Genomic DNA, 13,394 nt, shown 5'->3' with positions numbered 1-13,394 from the left:
ATAACTATAACTAGTCTTTCAGCTGAAAATAAATAAAAGTGTGTTTTCATCACAAAGATAAATCATATTACAAAAGAAAGGAAAGAGCAAATGAGAAGAAATTAGAAAGTTTAAAACTCAGGGATGTTTTTGGCTTCAAACATCGGCTCAAAAATTTTTCTTTGCATTTATGCCAATATAATATTTTAATCTTAATTTTTTAATGAATCGTGATTTCCAAGAGGTAATATTAGATGAATTGACTAAGTATAACATACTAGTTCTCTTAAGATAGTATTTGTGATGGTCGATTATTAACCTAATGGTCTCAATTTGTTTAACTTTAATTAATGATTATAGAGGTAATATTGTTGTTTTTCTTGCTATGTTGTTCAAAGGAAAATAAATCAGAAATTATCCAGCTTAGTGCAATTTAAAAATATGTTTATATATATGTGACTATGCAAGTTTAAAAACTTGAGGTTTTAAGGAATGGAAAATATGTATCTAACTGTCTCGAGACACACAAATGAGGATTCTATCATTGGATATTTTTTAACTTCCTAAGCCCAGGCAAAAGTTTTGAACATGTTAAAAGTTGTTTTTGTAAGTTATCTAAATTATGTTTAGATTGAGCTATACAACCTGTACAATCAAAATAATTTTCCTTTTGGATGATAAAATTTAAAAACTAAATACAATTTCAAGTGATATTATTAAAAGTCTGCAGAGATGGTTGCCTTATTAAGGAACTAGAATTTACAACCATGGCTTTGATAAAATGTGGAATATCTCTTTTTTAATTCTCCGAGTTCTAAAATAGCTAGACTTGACAAGAGGGAAATTCTCATTGTTGCCAGTTCTCAGTTTTAATGCAACTTTCAACCTTCAGAATACTATTGGTACTCTGTCTCGGCATGGCTAGAATTTCAAATGAACTTCTAAAGATAACTGATTTGAATGAGTTCAGAGGGAAAACATTCAATGAGCTAAATTATTTGAGGACACAATAAAATGCTTAGAGGTTTATATTTCACATAAAGGCTAGTTAGGTAGCCTTTTAAAATATTATTTATGGAGATCATGACTCATCTTTGCATATCTCATGTGCTAACTCTCAGACCACAGACCAGTGCAGTAAAACAGCTTGATGACATGAGTGCCATTTCAGAATAAACTGTCTGTGCAAGGCACTTTTGTTGTTATTATTTTTTACCACATTTTACATTTTGTGTCATACCTCCTTCCCTTCGATAAATGTGCAATTCATATTTGGAATGATGTGTATCTGTGCTAAAAGCAGATGTGAATGAGGTACGATGACAATCCAGTTTGTTCTGCCTTATGTCTACAATGCTTCTAATTTACCAGTACTCTTCCACTTCAACAATACCTGGAATTCTCACCATTTTAGATGAGAAATTTAAAGCTCTGAGAGGTTATGTGACTTACTTGATATCATGCAGGGAGTGTTACAGAAGCCATTCAGGCTAGTCCTATTTACCTCTAAATTCTATTTTCTTCTCTTCTACTATGTTTTGCAAGTTTTTCTTATTGGAGTTTATTGTGAAAATCATACTTTACATGAGACCAAATACATACACGCAATAGAAATTGTCCAAAAAATGCTTATCTTTACAATATGTCACTTACTCTGACATTCTGCATTCTATTCTATTCTATTTCATTTTGTAAGATATGAAACAAGTGGACTTTACAATCCACAACTCATGGTTAAAAAAATCACTAATCTGCATTTTATTTTTTGGCATTATCTTGCATGTGAATAAATAGTTTTTGGAAATTAACTTCAGAGGGCTATAGACCAATTGAGCTAAAAGAAGTAGAAAAAATTGGTGGAGAGAGTGAATGTCTCTTAAGTGTAATTAAATTTAATTTAAATTTAAAATCTATTAAAGACCTATGTTTAGCTCCTTTGAAAATAAATAGGACTTGTTTTGGTAGGAAACAAATAAGTCTTAATCCTGCTATTTCTTCAAGTGTATTTTGAGAAAAGTCATGCTTACATTAATAAGGGTTTCACCAAATCAAATCAGTAATGATAATAATAGTTTTAAATCTAATGAGAGCAAAGCACAAACAAGTCTATTTGGAGAAGCAAAATTGAGTTAAGGGTAACAGCACACTTTGAAAATGATTTCTCTGGATTGTTGTATTCTTAGAGATATCTGGAGGAATTTATTTGGGCAACCCTGAGGCAGTCATTTGCTATTCTTTCTCCTTCTAGGTTTCTGTGCTGAGCCAGCATATTCCTGGCACTGTAGCGCTTTCAAAGGTGTGCACTATAGAGTTTGAGAAATTCAGGCAACATCCCTTTCACCTAAAATTCTAAATATTCAAAATTTTCCATCTCAATTATAAAAATAAGATTTCATTTGAGGTGTTTTAATTCCATTGCCTATAGTGATATTTTCATTCAGAATGCTTCCTATCCCACGAAGCAAGTGTTGGAAGTTAATTTTTGAAGAAAAATTTCATTTGCCCTCAAAACGAACCAATATCATGTAACCTGCAGTTAAGTTAAAATTGATATTTTGCATGAACACATGGAGACCAGTATCTTTGTTGCTGTTGATAATATTTCCTTGATTTAGTATTTGTGATCAGCTTGGTTCTCACTTTCAAAAGGCTATTAAGCAGGCAGAGTGGAACTTTTCTAAATCATATCAATGACAGATAATCCTTCTATGGATTATTGAATTGGGAGAATTAGTATAGATTTAAAAGTAAGTGAATCTTACAGTGTCTTCAGAACTTTGAAAATATACCATTTAGTGATAATGATACTAGAATACCACCTCATTAATTAGTATCTCAGGTTGTTAGAAAATTTCAAGGCCTCTCAGCCTAATTTCAAACTAATGTAATCACTTGTGTTAGAATATTAACTGGACATTTTCCACTGCTGTGACATCAAAGCATTCATTCCATCAATGAATATTTATTATTTCCTGTGTGCTAGACTCTAATCGCTAGATACACACAAGTAAAACAGAAATAAACCCATGTCTTATATCATTTACCTCTGAGGAAAAAAGATAGTAAACAAATAACCATATAATGAGGTGTGTGATAATGATAAGGCCATTCAGAAAACCAACAGGATAAGGGGTTGAAAAATGAATGGTGTGGTCAGGATGACTGGGCAGACATTTGAACTAGTCATGCGTTACTTGAAAGCTGTGCTTTAAGATATCAAAATGTATTTCTTTATATTTTCCTACCTGTGATCTCAACGTACTTCCAGGGTACCTCCTGGTCCATTCTATCCATTAGATAGATGATACTGATGATGAGAGTCTTAACAATGAAAACAGAACAATAATAACAATAATGAAATATCTGTTTATTGATTACCTTCTGTGTGTCAAGAAATAATTAGATAAACACTTTCTATCATTTTATTTATTTTCACAAAAATCTTATAGAGTATTATTTTAACCATTTTACAAATGATGAAATCATAACCTTCTAGAAAACCTATAAACTTGCTGTACAACTACTGTCAAAGGTAAAATCTAAACCTATATTAGTCCAGTTCAAAGTGGGTTTGCTTTTCTGCCATGCTGCTTTAAAAATTCACTTTCTCTTCTCCCACCTTCAAAGTCTTTTTTTTTTTTTCTTTTTTGAGACGGAGTCTCACTCTGTCACCCAGGCTGGAGTGCAGTGGCCAGATCTTAGCTCACTGCAAGCTCCGCCTCCCAGGTTTACGCCATTCTTCTGCCTCAGCCTCCTGAGTAGCTGGGACTACAGGCGCCCGCCACCTTGCCCGGCTAGTTTTTTGTGTTTTTTTAGTAGAGACGAGGTTTCACCATGTTAGCCAGGATGGTCTCGATCTCCTGACTTCGTGATCCCGCCCATCTCGGCCTCCCTTCAAATTCTTAAATATTGTTGGAGACCAAAAAAATATATAAAAACAAAAATCATACAACCAATGTGGTTTGAAACCACTGAAAGTTCATGGTTTCTGTTTTCCTTTGGCTTCTCCATAATGTAAGTCAATCCTTACTTATCTTTTTGACTCTTCATTAGCCCTTCCCATCAACAATTCTTCTTCTGCTTCTCTTGAATACTTGAGCTGCCCACTTTGCCATTTCTCTACTTCCTTAAGAAAATAACATCTTTTCTCATACCTGTGTCACCACAACTTATCTTTTTTCTCTTCTCTTCTTTTCTCTTCTCTTCTCTTCTCCTTTCTTTTTTGAGATGGAGTCTTACTCTGTCACCCAGGCTGAAGTGCAGTGGCACAATCTTGGCTCACTGTAACCTCCACCTCCTGGGTTCAAGCAATCCTCCTGCCTCAGCCTCCTGAGTAGCTGGGATTACAGGGGCCTGCCACCATGCCCAGCTAATTTTTGTATTTTTAGTAGAGACAAGGTTTCACCGTGTTGGCCAGGCTGGTCTCAAACTCCTGACCTCAGGTGATCCACCCGCCTCGGCCTCCCAAAGTGCTGGGATTACCGGCGTGAGCCACCGCTCCTGGCCCCATAACTTTTATTATACGACCTGAGTCTACCATCATTCTTTCTTTCCTACTTCTTCTAGTCTTAAGGAAAACTTTTTTTCTCAGTTTGAGACTAATCTGTTACCTTCAAATTCTCTCCCTCTATACATCAATTCTTCCCTCTCTTGCTTATATAACCTGCGCATTATATTAGGGTTTGTAGGATGTTATGGGTTACATCCCGGAAAAGATGTATGTTTGAGTCCAAATCTACAATACAGCTGAACGTGATGTTATTTGCAGATAGGGTCTTTAAAGTGGTAATCAAGTTAAAATGAAATATGACTAGTGTCTTTATAAGAAGGGGAAAATTCACACACACACACACACACACGGAGATGCTCTGTGAAGACTGGACTTACACAAGCCAAAGTACTATCAGAAGCTAAGAAAAAGGCCTGGAACAAACCCTTCTGTAGCACCTTCAGAGGGGGTTTGATCCTGCTGACACTTGATCACAAACTTCTAGTCTCCAGAACTGTGAGATAATATATTTCTGTTTTTAAGCCATTCAGTTTACGGTACTTTGTCATGGCAGCCCTTGAACACTCATACACAAGGTAGCATGAGAGAGACATACTTCATTCTTCTCCCCTAAACCCAAGTGCTCTTCTCTATGCTTCCCCTGGAGCCTCTTCCTTTCTCCCTGAGGAATTTCTCTCCCCAGTTTGTTTGTTTGTTTGTTTGTTTTTCTGCAGAAAGTTAAGGGACAATAAAGTCCCTTTATTTTGATTTTTAAAATCAAAAATCCTATTTGATTCTAATTAATACACAATGGCAATCTCAGATAGCCAGACGGACATTACAAGCCATCTCTTGCTTCTGTAAGGGGCACTGTGGGTTCCTGGAACCCCTCCCCACTGGCTGCTATCACTGGGGATCATCTCCTACATGTCTTTCCACAGAGGTCAGTACATTTCCACCATCTGATTGGTTACAATGCTAATTCAGGCCAGGTTGTCTGGCGCCTCACATCCGCCATCTTGCAGCTGAGGTCTCCTTGCCCTTCTAGCTGGCCCCTTAGGCAGGATCTATGGCAATACTAGGCCGGCTATGTTTCTTAAGCGTGTTCCATCTGACCCATGAGAAACAAAGACCTTTAATCTGATATCAGAGGGACTATAGCTGCTTCCGGTATTCTACCTTTAATCTGATATCAGAGGGACTATAGCTGCTTCCGGTATTCTACTCTAGTACTACAAGCAGCCTCAGCTAGTTGCTTCTCTGTTGCCTATTTCAGTGTATGTTGCTTGCCCTCTGCACCCCCTAAACTGTTCTTATTAAGGTCTCTGACAAATGCCCGTACTGTACGTCTCATAAATGTCAAGGGCACTCCCCACACACAGTCTACTCTCTGAATAAGCCAACTATAGTTTCCTAAATATCTCTAGGCCTGCAGCCTCATTTATTGGTGTAAGGAGAGGAGTAAAGTAATTTTTCTGATGCCATGTCGTAAGTCCTGCTTTTTGAGGAAGTCATTGGCTGGAGCGGGTGGTCAGACAGGAGCCACAGACGTGGCCCTCTGCCGTCACCTTGGCAACCTCAACTTAGGTGACCAGGCACCTCATTTTGAGAAAGCTCGTCACCTATCTTTCTTGCTATCAATTAGAGATCTTGGATAAATGAGAAAAATTGATGCAGTTTTAACATCCTGTTACTCATATTTATATTGCTCCTCTATTCTCTACTTGCCCCTCTCCCTTTTTTCTGTTTCCTTTTTAGCCAAGCTTCCTGAAAAAGTAACTAGATCTGCTGTTTCCTTTTTATTTCACTTCTTAATTTTCTATTTCCACAGCAACACTGAAAACTCTTCCAGAAGAAGTTTCTAACAAACTCTCGGTCGGTTGTTCCTTCTGATGTTTGACTCTCCATTCTGCTACTCTCTGGTACTTGTGAAACTCTAAGAACCGCTAGAAACCCCGATCCCTTTTTACTATCATCTTTCTCCTCTTTTCCATCTGCTTCCCAATGGTTCTTCTTCCTCCAACTTCAACTTCTATTCAGTGCTAGTCTTCCTTGTCTTCAAGTCTCTTCCTTGACCCCTATTTTACTTTATTATTTTTTTTACTTTCTCTCTTTGCAATATACCACAATATAAAAGTTTTTTTTATAATCACTCACAAATCTGAAAGTCCATACTAGCTTATTTTTATAAGTTCCACATAGTTATTTAACCACCTAATAAACATTTTTGAAGTAATACAATTTTGAACTATTATACTTGATACAAAATTTTGCAACCAATTGAGGAAGAATTAACTAGAATTAAAAAAATATGAGATTTTTTTCCAAAAAAGAGGGGGAGCAATTATTGAATATGAATAGAAGGGGGAAAAGAAAGTAAATAGATTCTTAATAATTTGATCACTTTATTTTAACAGTAATTTTATTCATTGTGATGTATCTTTAGTAAGTAGTTAGGTTATTTTACAACGTGTTGATATTATTTCAATGGAAATATGTAACCCACTTAAAAACCTTCTGTTACAATTTACAAACAACAATATTTTAACTCATTCTATCAATTAATTAAGCGTGCATTTTTTTCTCTTCAATTCCTGACATATTCATAGTGATATGGGAAAAGATGGTATGTCAAGATTATCTTTTCTATGTATTATTTAAGACTCCCCAGCATGTAGGCTAAGTCTTAGCCACTTTGTTGTCTGATTTCAAATTTATAATTTTTCTGTTAGATTTGGCCTAAGGAACATTATACAGCATCCTTGTTACTCTTATTACCTATTTTGTTTTTGTTCTATCACACTGTTTTTCTCCTAAACAATTTCCATGAGAGCAAATTCCATATGTGATGTTAATATTTGCCTCCCTAATACTCAGAAGCTGACATATAATAATTTTTAAAATGTTTAAAAACTAAAAGTGTTATTTTTGTTTCTATAGAATTTACCATCTGCTAGACTTAGAAAACATTCCAATTTTAGTTGTTGTTCTGATTTTGCTCTTCTAAATACTCCATCCACAAATGTTCTCTCTCCATTTCGTAAATTTATTTTTATAAACCATTTATTAATGTACACAGTTAAGTTTCCTTGAATAATTTGTAAAATATCAGAATTAATTATTGGTAGTAGATAATTAAGGGACATACTTAGAAACAAACTACTTAAGACTAAATCCACAAAATGCAAATATATTTCATGACATTTCCCTTCGTGAAATAAATAGTCACTTCACAAACTACAGAAATCTATATATGAGGCTATCCTGTCCTCATACAGATTTCCCAAAGGTAAAATGTGTAGGTGATTCTCTATAGAGAAGGGACCTTTTATTCTCCTAGTAGGGAGCATAATGGGGGCAACCTGACACATCCATAAGAAGGGATCAGTAAATGCTGCTCCCAAGGGGACATCCTTGGAGAGGTAAAAAAAGGAAAGGAACATGTTAAATCCTTTGAAAACGTGTGGCATTGAATGGAATGGCAGACGTTCTAGTCATTTGGCCCACCCATAGGAATTAAAGAATGTAATGGGAGGGGACCCACAGGGTCACTGCTGATCCAATCACACCACAGGGAAAAATTAAGTTAATATCATTAGGTAGGGTGAACTACTTAAAAATATAAAACCGTTGGCCAGGCGTGGTGGCTCACGCCTGTGATCCCAGCACTCTGGGAGGCCGAGGCAGGCAGATCACAAGGTCAGGAGATCGAGACCATCCTGGCTAACATGGTGAAACCCCGTCTCTACAAAAAATACAAAAAATTAGCCGGGCGTGGTGGCGGGCGCCTGTAATCCCAGCTACTCGGGAGACTGAGGCAGGAGAATAGCATGAACCTGGAAGGCCGAGGTTGCAGTGAGCCGAGATTGCGCCACTGCACTCCAGCCTGGGCAACAGAGTGAGACACCGTCTCAAAAAAAAAAAAAAATACAACTCTTTATTAGTTTGCTTATGCAAGATCAATGCTAATCATGTATTTGAACTCAAATTCCATCAGCTTATAATTTTCTTTGGCAAATGTTAACTAGAGGCTATCCCATAAATATGTATCAGCTGTCTATACCTCCATTTCTTTGTACAGATGCACTCCAGTTCAGTATAGACAATGCAGCATTTTAAGATTCGATGAGACTAGGCCTGAACAAGACTCATAGATATAAAAATTGTGATTTTTCTGAGCCATCTATCCAATATCTGCTTGAGTTTTATTTCTTCAAAAAGAATAAGGAACAGAGTCAGTCACATTGAGAAGTATCATTGAAGGGTGGTGCTCAGAGGGGATGGGAGGTGAAAGGATGTCAAATGCAGAAAGGGCTCAGTTCAAATGTTGCACAGTTCTGAACCAAGAAAAGGGATAAGTTTTTTTTCTTCCTCATCTTTACTCCATTAATCGCAGCCAGATTCACTTACTAAATCTACAATCATTGTGCATCAAATTAAGTACAAGACACATCTATACTATGACTTAGAGGGAAGGAAAACCCTCTTTCATCATCCAGGCTTAACTTTATGGTAGGAAGATCAACAGTCTGGATGAAGTAGGCAGAAGACAGGTAGAATAAAGAGAGGGCCAGGATCAGTGTGTGCTACCAATTTTAACTGACACTGTAAGAAAAATTATCCATGTATGTGTGTATGTGATGGTTCATTTTATATGTCAACTTGACTGGGCCATCGTGCCCAGATATTTGGTCAAACATTACTCTGGATGTTTCTGAGAAGGTGTTTTTTTGGATAAGATTAACGTTTAAATCAGTGGAGTTTGAGTAAAGCAGATCATTCTCCATATATGAGTGGACCTTATCCAATTAACTGATGACCTTAATAGACAAAGACTGACCTCCCCTGAGCTAGGAGGAATTATTTTGGACTATAACTGTAACTCCTGCAGATTTCAGACTCATAGAGCCTTCACAATTGTGTGAGCCAATTTCTTTAAATAAATCTGTGTCTGTTTCTTTCTACACACACACACACACACACACACACACCCTGTTCTATTTCCATGGAAAACCCTAATACTTTATATATATATATATATATCATATATATATATAAGTTTATTATAATTTTCACTGGTATAAAATTTGTGTAACAACTTAACAATAAAATATATAAAACTCTTCATTGCAAATTTCTTATAACCAATTGATTCTCACATAATTATTTCTTGGTTTATGTATGCATAGCTATCTCTGATTGCAATTTAAGCATGATTTGACAAATGGAGTTATATCTCAATTTGCTCTTTGACCAGTAAAAATATTGTCATAAAATCTATGTAAACTTGTGAAATCCACTATTTATCTCATCAAATTTTGTTGCTAACAATTGTGGCACAATATTAGGGTATAGATATGTATTTGATTATTATTTGACTCAGCAAAGAATTTATTGTGAATAAGTATAGTTCAACACAAATATTAGTTGATATTTTAGTTTATGTTAGCAAGTAAAGGAAGAATGAAAGAATAAAAATGAATTTTGGAACTTCATTTAACATTACTGAGTTGGATAATTTTAGAATATTGGAAGAAATTTTCATTTGGTTTTTCTGCTATTCTCAATGTAACACATGCATATATGATATGCTTTTATGTAAATTATTAACATTTTTTCCACCACTTTCTTTAGAGAAGAGGTTGGTAAGTTTTTATCTAAATACCCAGATAGTAACTATTTTAGGATACATGGACCATATAGTCTCTGAGTTATATCTACTGAATTCTGTCATTGTCGCTCAAAAGTAGCCATAGATGAAATGAAAATAAGTGAGCATGATGATATTCTCCCTGTAAAACTTTATTTACAAAAAAAAAATGCAGATAAATTTTGGATTGAGGGTCATACTTTCATGATCCTTGTGTATAAATCAACAAGCAAATAAATCAACCTTTATTTAAAGTGGTTGCTGATTTTCACTGTATAAATATTCCCATATGGTCAATTGCAAGCTCCCGACATAATGTCACTGGACCTGGAGTTGGAAAGAGCTATGCATTAGCACACCATTGTATAGTATTTTCACTGTACAGGTGAAATACATGTAAATAAACTTTAGAGAACATATGATAGTAAAATGTAGTAAAATAAGAACTGTTGAGTTCTGGCCATTTATCGCCTGTGTTTTTAGTATAATTGTAAGCATACGTAATTAATTTTTTAATGTTGGCTGTGTTGAAACTTGGCTTATAAAATTTCTGAACATTTAAAAATTAGCTCTTTTGAGCCCTTACAAACTGGCCCTAATACACCACAAGCCAACGTCAAGAACCAACTTAATAGCAGAGTTGAGGCCACACAACTGTTCTAAGGGATAAATATTGGATAGAAACTTAGATGTCAGATAGACATTAGGAGAAACACTCAGATAACTGTTCCCATGAAGGGATGGTGATTTACTTAGGCAAGGCTACTTTCAGAGCTGTCTGCTGTTTGCAAGACACACTCTGTGCTAAATGCCTGATAATTTCAGTTTAACAACATTCTGGGTTGAAAATGAATTTCTCAATTGACTGGAGAATATAATTATCATTGATAATATCGTTTCTGTGGAAAAATAAATTTCAGGTTCCAAACTTAGTGATCTTGATTATTTCTTACAAAATGGTAACAACCAATCAGATATGCCTTATCCTATGTCTCCCTTCTCTTTGCAAACCATCTACATTTATACTGTGTGTTTTATGTTACATATCATCTCTAAAAACCTTAGCAACCCTCTAATAACATACACTAAGGTTATCACAAAATGGTGCACAAACCAATTCCTTTTGAAAGATAAGAAATTTGACTTAGTAGATATGGTTTCCTGCTGAAGATAGTGAAATGGATGAGATGTGGTAGCATGTCTCAATCTCAGACCAATTGTTCTAATATGTAGTTCAGCCTACATTAGCTGCTGAAAGAACTTCCATGATAATAATGTGCATTGCCTAAATAATCCCATTTTCCACATACATAAGTTCTAGCCTTATATGTGCGACAATCTGATGGAATGTAACAAAAATGAAATGACTTTCCTTTCTGTAATGAATATGCCTTATTTACTGTGCAGGCAGCATTGTGCCTCAACAAAACACATTTCTCATCATTTCCGGCAAATTTATTTAAACCTATGTCATTCCAAGCTTTAGGAATCTTGGGAAACGCTGTCAAATTGTATGTGTTTATTCACTTCATGAAACAGCATGACCAAGAATGAATGGTAGATTCACATGATAATAAATGTTTATATCAGAATATATATCATAAACCCTCATGATCAGGCAAAATCTTATTTTATAGATGTGAAAAATGAAGGTCCAGAATATGTAACTGATGTAGTCAATCTGCTGAGACATTTGTCTGGTTAGGAAAATCATTTAGTTTTATTTTTGTTTTTGAGGGGTAAGAAATTTGTTGGTTTATGGTGAAAGGTAAAGAAATTATTTTAAAAGATATTAATATATGTCTTTAAGCTTATAAATCAATTTGAATTTTTCCTAGGCACAAATTGTTACAGATCAAATAATAACATAATAAAAAAATTGAGCTCTTGGTGAGAAGGCAAGCTACCAAGACGTTGTCATAACTTTGGACAAAACAGATAATAGTCTTATCTACATACAAACTAACCCATGAGATGATATGTGTTATTTTCTTAGGACACTTCTTAAAGCGGTAGGAGACAAAGCATAAATCGGTCACCTCCAAATAAGCATCAATATTTTCTCAGAATAATCTTTTAATTAGGGTTTGTTCAATAGTGACGAGTCAAATTATATACTATTCTCCAGAGTAAATATTCTAAATGCAATTACTATTAGCATAATCATCCTAATTGCTTTTTACCTTCATCTGAAGAATGTAAGTACAATTTCTGAGGAAAAGTGGAGAAACTGGGCAAGTGCTCAAGTAGCTATGCTCTTCATTAAAAAAATCTATGTAATTAGCTAATCAAAACTGTGTTGCAACTGCTCATGTACATGGTCTAATGAAAATTGAAAGCTAAATTATTACTAGCTGTTTCTCAGACTATCATGTTTGAGAATCAGGAGCGTTGCTTCTCAAGCTATAATGTCTGAGAATCAGGGGATCTTGTTAAAATGCAAATTTTGATTTACAAGTTCTGGGATGTTTCCCAAGCTTCTGTATAGGCATGACTCAGAGTAATTGCAAGTTCAAATTCCAAACAACCACAATAAAACGAATATCACAATAAAGAGAGTCACACATATTTTTTGTTTTCTAGTGCATGTAAAAGTTATGTTTATACTCTACTGTAGTCTATTAAGTTTGCAATAGCATCATGTATAAAACAATGTACATATCTCAATTTAAAAGTATTTTATTGCTAAAAAATGCTTACAATCATCTGAATCACCACTTAGTCATAATTTTTTCATTGGTGGAAGGTCTTGCCTTGATGTTGATGCCTGCTGACTGAACAGGATGGTGGTTGCTGAAGCCTGAGGTGGCTGTGGCAACTTTTGAAAATAAAGACAAAGATGTTTGCTGCATTTTCTCTTCACAAAAGATTTCTCTGTAGCATGCAATGCTGTTTGATAGCATTTTACTCACAGTAGAATTTCTTTCAAAATTGCAGTCAGTCCTCTGAAACTCTGCCACTGATTTATTAACTAAGTTTATGTAATATTCTAATCCTTTGGTGTCATTTCAACAATGTTCAAAGCATCTTCACCAGGAGTTGATTCGATCTCAAGAAACCACTTTCTTTGCTCACCCAGAACAATTCCTCATTCGTTCAAGTTTTATTTCGAGATTGCAACAACTCAGTAACATCTTTAGGCTCCACTTCTAATTCTAGTTCTCTTACTATTTCCATCACATATAAAGTTACTTCCTCTGCTGAAATCTTGAAACACTCAGTCATCTATGAGGGTTGGAATCAACTTTTTCCAAATACCTGTTCCTGTTGATATTT

Source organism: Chlorocebus sabaeus, chromosome 15, assembly GCF_047675955.1.
Source record: "Chlorocebus sabaeus isolate Y175 chromosome 15, mChlSab1.0.hap1, whole genome shotgun sequence".
Lineage (NCBI taxonomy): Eukaryota > Metazoa > Chordata > Mammalia > Primates > Cercopithecidae > Chlorocebus > Chlorocebus sabaeus.
The sequence above is the reverse complement of the archived record's forward strand: the minus strand, read 5'-3'. Positions refer to the sequence as shown.